This window comes from Pteropus vampyrus, unplaced genomic scaffold, assembly GCF_000151845.1.
Source record: "Pteropus vampyrus isolate Shadow unplaced genomic scaffold, Pvam_2.0 Scaffold49, whole genome shotgun sequence".
Lineage (NCBI taxonomy): Eukaryota > Metazoa > Chordata > Mammalia > Chiroptera > Pteropodidae > Pteropus > Pteropus vampyrus.
The window spans coordinates 2639667-2645962 of record NW_011888830.1 but is presented as its reverse complement, the minus strand read 5'-3'; the positions used below and the strand labels follow the sequence as shown (position 1 = coordinate 2645962).

At 43.5% G+C, this 6296-nt stretch overlaps 1 long non-coding RNA gene across 1 annotated transcript in view; it reads right to left on the bottom strand.

Annotated features, from left to right (window-relative positions):
• The window catches only part of LOC111739296, a 54599-nt gene that overhangs the window by 36904 nt on the left and 11399 nt on the right, over positions 1–6296 (bottom strand). Inside the window, exon 4 of the long non-coding RNA XR_002780195.1 lies at positions 3395–3502. This is a non-coding gene — a long non-coding RNA (uncharacterized LOC111739296). The remainder of the gene's footprint in view (positions 1–3394; positions 3503–6296) is intronic.

Sequence of the window (6296 nt, the reverse complement as noted above, 5' to 3'; positions counted from 1 at the left end):
CTCTTTAAAGACCCTACCTCCAAATACAATCACATTCTAAGGTAATGGAGGTTAAGGCTTCAACATGTGGATTTGGGGGGAAGGAAGTCAGCCCACGATGATACTGGACTTTAAAGTCTCCTGGAAGGCACTTGACTCCTTTTTTGAAACATTGCCCCTACATCCGCTTCAAATTCACCTTAACAGGTCTCTTCAAGGCTGGATTTTCTAATCTGAAGCTCTCCTGGTGGAAAACACTAGGCAGGATACAGCACGTTTAAATCTGGAGGTGACTCATGATTTGTCTGTTGTGTCAGAATTAGAGCTGGGTTCTGTGTGGGGTACCCCGAACTGCTCATGGGACGATTTAGTCTGGATTAGGCCTCTGGTGATGGGCACATGAGAAGCTACAGACCTAGGCAATGGACTGCCTCCCACCAACAGCTGCCAACCAGCGCAGCTTACTATAAATTAAAGCATTTCAGAATTAGAGGAAAAAATGCTGCACTCCCAAAACGAGAACAAAGTCTTTGTCTCCTCTGCTGGTTGAGCCCTGAGGATTGCAGAAACCCAGCACTGGCCTTAGCCAGGATCTCTGGGATCTCTGGGATCTCTGGGATCTCTGAGCCAGGTAATCCGTCAGGCTCCCGTGGGCTTCAACACCTGGGTCACATACCTTCCTGAAAGAAGGGCCTTTAGTCAGGGTTTGCCCCAAGCTCTTCAGGGCTCTCCTCCCCCGACTGTAGCTTTTCCACAAAATGGCCTCACTCTGAGGCCCATTGTGCAGAGAAACTCCAGATCTTTCGATTCTTCCTTTCTCAGCTGACTTCACCCTGATTCTGGAAAAGCCTCCCCTCCCCACCTTGCTCCACCCCTCCCCACACCTCACTCACCACCCTCACTATTGGGCTGCTTTCAGTCTGCAAAGTACAAGGTAAACTCTATACACCAGCACAGCCACTCAGCGGCTACTGCAAATGGCAGTGTCCCTTCTGCGGTCCAGGCCCGGAGGATGTGGGACTGCATGGCGGTGCCATACACTGTCCTCGAATCAGGGCCTTTCCTGATTCACTTTCCAGAGAGCCTCAGGTGGTTCACAGACACCCCCCTGACAAACTCAAAATGGAAAGCTTCCCAAGCTCTTTCTCTTCCCCAAGAAACAAAGGAATTAAAATCTTTTCTTCTGGAAATCCTTAAAAATAGGGGCAAGGCTACCCTACTTGAGCCAGGATGTGTGGCTCCGCAGTGGAATGTCTCCTGGGGCCCCGCTACCCTTCGATGTGGAACCCCACTGAGTGATTTGAAGGACATCGGGCAACTCAACAGGGGTCCTGTGGAATGAACTGTGACCCGTAAGTGTTAGTGGTGATCGCCCTTGGTGCTGTGACCTTTCCCCTCCTCAGCAGCCCTGAGGTTGCGATTCAGCTGTTGTGAGAATATGGACCATGTGCTTGGTTTGCAGCCACCATTTGTTACACTGCATTCCCTGAGGAGGTTCTGCTCCGAGATGAGAATGCTCTGTCCCACTGACCGTGTAGTCCCTTTTAGGGGATAACACATGTCAATGACTCAGAATCTCCCATAGTGTCCTTTCCTCCTGGTTCCACCAAAGTTGCTGAAAATCTGTCTGCATTCGACCACGCTGCCCTGTTGGTATTGCTCCCTTCCTTTCCCCATCAGCCTCCCGCCTCCACTTCTTGGCCCTCTAGTCTCTTCCTTGCCCGCTTCGATTTGGTTTCCATTTACTCCAAATAAGTTTAATTAAATGATGAATTTAATTCATCATGTGTCAGGTGATGAATTTAATTCATCACGTGTCAGGTGCTAAGGGGAATGAACGTGTAGGCCTGACTCCAAAGAGATCAAAGATCTTCTGATCCACCACGGGGGATCAGTAAGACAGATGCACAAACACCCACAGCACCAGACAGAACAATAAAATGCAAAGGGGAGAGGAGGAGGCAGAGATGTCTGGGGAACACTCAGGACTGTCCATCAAGGAGACAGCATTTTAACTGGGCTTCAAGAACCAGTGAGATCTTTAACAGGCCAGGATGTGAGCAGCCCTGAAAAGCGGGGAGCAGGAATAGGCCGGGAAGTATACAGGCCACAGAAGAAGCGAGGGATCCGAGCGAAGGGGGGCTTCAGGGGCTGGACAGAGGGGCGCAGTGCTCAAGAGGCCGGGCAGCATTTGGCGAGCCACCAGGGGCCTGTGCCGGACTCCACTGGGAGGTGCGCCATCAGGCAGCCCTAGTACCTCACAGTCGGGGCTTCACTCCGGCCTGTCTGCTTCTTAGTAACAAGGGGACTGACTCATGATTACGACGGCGATAGACCCTCAAGTTCTTTTACACCAGGCCTCTTGGGCCTGCTCCACTCATGAAAAAGAAAAGAGAAAATTCAGTGGCCTTATAAGGAGTAAATGACTTCAGAATCTTAACATGAGCAGGGCTAGAAGTTGTCATTCTGAGTTTCCCACAAAAAACCTCTGAGTCTGTGCGCAGTAAACAAGCTTTGGGGAAAGGACAGGTCATTTGCCTGCCTTCCCCTTTTGTATTTAAGGGCGGGTCGGACCCTCCACCTCACCTCCTCATCACCAGTTCCTTCCCAGTTTGGCTTTGAGAACTGGGTCATCACTTCATGATCTTGAGCCAGCTGCCAAGAAGGCTCGTTCCCCAGGGCAGTGTTGGCTGCTCCTGGAAGGTAAGCCCTGCTGAAATGGAAGGCTTTCCAGAGATAGCACACAGCGCTGGCAGGGGACAGAGATCAGAGCCCAGAAGGGTGGGCAGCCACAGGCTGGTGCTGAAATGTCACACTGCCTTGGCACACGTGGATCCTCCTGTGTCAGTTACTAGATACTTTTCACTTATTTAAAGATATCCAGCCAATGCCACCCTACGAGTATCTCTTTGCTGGGCAAGAGACTGCATGTTTAAAAAAATATATTAAAATACCCTTTCCCCATCCTCCAATCCAACGTTCATGGCATTTTTCAATTAATTGTCTGAAAACTATTTTGCCCAAAATCATAATGTGTTATTCTATTACTGTCTTACTTTAATAATATACTGCTGGGGTGGGGCAAAACAGGTGAAGGGGGTCAAAAGGTACAAACTTCCAGTATAAGATAAATAAGTGCTGAGGATGTAATGTACAGCACAGAGACTTTAGTTAATACTGTTGTATTGCATATTTGAAAGTTGCTAAGAGAGTAGGTCTTAAAAGTTGACATTACAAGAAAAAAATTTTTGTAACTATGTGTGGTGATGGATGTTAACTAGACTTATTGTGGTGATCATTTCACAATCTATACAAAAATTGAATCAGTATGTTACACCCTTGAAATTAAGATAACATTTTATGTCAATTATATCTCAATTAAAATATAAATCAACTGCTTTTATAGCAACTCTACCTGTCAGGCAGTGTCTCTGAATTTGCAAAATTCTTTTATTGTAGGAAGCCACAGATTGGAGAGTAGAACAGGTTCATCTCTTGGTTCTTTTGTAGCCTGTTTCTCCTTCTGAAAAATATTTTGAGACCTAGGCATGAAAACTACAAGTCCAGAGCAACAGATACAGTAACAGAAGTATTCCTGTGTTTGTAACCTAAACATTCTCAATGCATCCAAGAAACTCACATTTAAAGGTACTTTTTAGTGAATGTATTTATGAAATGAAAAGTTATTTGGCCATCTTAGACATGTTTCAAACATTTGTAATTTCTTAACAATTTTTTTTTAACACAATGGAAGTTAGAATGACTTGTTCTTTATCATGTCATCCCACTTATTAAATTAGATGGCTCCTTCTTACTTGAATATCATATTTAGCTCTAGAGCCAGATCTTAACTGCTTAAACTATTTAATTTATGAATCCAACCAGGCCTGTTCCTCATCGGAGCTCATAAGTACTTCTTCCCAGGAGAGGAAGGGGAAGGGAAAGTCAATGAAAATTAAATGAGTTAATTTTGCTATTTTTAGTAAACTTGGGAAATGGGGTGATGAAAGACAAAGTTCAAACCTACTATGGAGCTGGCTGCATTTCAATTACCCCTGCTATCTTCAAATAGTTGCTGGGAAATGGGCACATTTAAATATCCTGTTGAGAACAATCACTCTCCCATCATAATATATGGTTCCCAAGGATGGTCCATCTGTTCTGCCTGGGGGAGCCAGAGAGTAAAGGGACTATGTTCCCTGGCCAGCTCCACCCCTCACCTGCATAGCCTCGATTCCCTTTGTGTCACCCCTGTCGGTCTGGTTAAGGGCTTCCAAAAACAACCAAAGGAAGAAGTAAAGATGTGCAAAATGATGAAGCTGTGGGTTGTGAATCCTGTAGCATAATGATCTCCTTTGTAGTCTCTGTGGTTTTGCTTGAAGGTAGCGCTCTCTTCTGCCTTGGAGGGGATGATGCTTTATATATGTTAGCTTTACTCATGGAAAGATTCTGTTTTAGATTTGTTTGATATATGCAAGCACAGAATCTTTCCATAAGTATATAACAATACTTTGTATTAGGCATTTAGTAATTCTTTATGGAACACTTCAGGAAAATGTTTTGATGCTTTCCATCAAAATTTAATGGAAATTTTATGTTCTCAACCTTTAACTGGGAAATGTAGTTTTGATTTTTTTGTCACCCACATAGCCCTCCCTCTTATTACCTCCTCAGATGATTCTACTCAGATGAATATTTAATAACATGAGATTTCCATATTCCTAATGAGATTTCCACATTTCTAATGTTTATTACTATTCCTTAAATGCTCATAAAGGTCATACTTTTCCCCAATACTAATTTAATAATCTTGAAAACAGTCAACAGTAAGAGCACAAATCCCTTAATTGGCTTTATGTAGAGAGAATGTATGACAAAGTATTGCTATATCCAATACACACAGACTCACAGAATGCAGCTCTGGTGAACGGCAGAGAGCAGGAGACGTCATTATCACTCTGCCACTTAACTACAAGAATGAGTGTGAGCTAGCTAGTCAGGGAACCTTTGAGCCTCAGTTTCCTCTTCTGTATAATATGAATGGTCCCTTCCAGGACTTTTCCTGAGAATTAAATGTGTGTGAATGAGTTCTGTAAACCATGAAATGGTATGAAACTATAAGGCATTACTATCATTATTTATATCAGCTGTCCCCAACCTTTTTGGCACCAGGGACTGGTGCTCCTGTGAGAATCTGATGACCTGAGGGAGAGCTGATGCTAGCACTGGAGAGCAGCTGCAAACACAGATGAAGCTTTGCTCGCTCACCTGCTGCTCACTTCCTGCTCTGTGGCCTGGTTCCTAAGAGGCCATGTACCGGTACCAGTCCATGGCCCAGAGGTTGGGAACCCCTGATTTATACCCATGAAATGAGAGATCTCCAGGCCTTTTAAAGAGGTCAGGGGTCTGAGAAAAGATTAGGAACTTAAAAAGAAGCCGAAAAGCAAGGGCTAAATACTACTGTGGTGAACACATGGAGCTGGTCCCATGAGTACGCCAACACATATGAAAAACAGGCACCTGATGCCACAGTTCTATGTCTTGTTTGTGAATATTACACAGTCCAAGAATCTCCATGGCCTCCAACTTCTTGAGGTCATCGTTTTACTCAATATCAAAATATATGAGTCAATCTTTGACATCACTCTTAGCAATATTTTTTTGGATATGTCTCCTCAGACAAGGGAAACAAATGAAAAAATAAATGAAAGGGGACTATATCAAAATAAAAAGGTTTTATGCAGCAAAGGAAACCATCAGCAAAACAAAAAAAGACAACTCACTAAATGGGAGAAAAATTTGCCAATGATAAGGGGTTAATATCCAAATTAAATAAGGAACTCATACGGCTTAATATCAAAAAAAAAAAGTCTGATTAAAAAATAAGCAGAGGACCTGAATAGACATGTCTCCAAAGAGGCATACAGATGGTCAACGGACATATGAAAAGATGATCATCATTAATCATCAGGGAAACACAAATCAAAACCACAATGAGATACCATCTCATGCTTGTCAGAATGGCCATCATTAAAAAATCAACAGACAACAACTGTTGGTGAGGCTGTGGTAAAAAGGTAACTCTCATGTACTGTTTGTGGGATTGTAAACTGATGCAGCCACTGTGGAAAACAACATGGAGGTTCCTCAAAAAATTAAAAATGGAACTACCACATGATCCAGCAATTCTACTTCTGGGTATTTATCTAAAGAAATCCAAAATACTAATTCAAAGATATATGCATCCCTATATTCATTTTAGCATTACCTATAATAGCCAAGATGTAGAAGCAACCTAAGTGTCCACTGATGGGCAA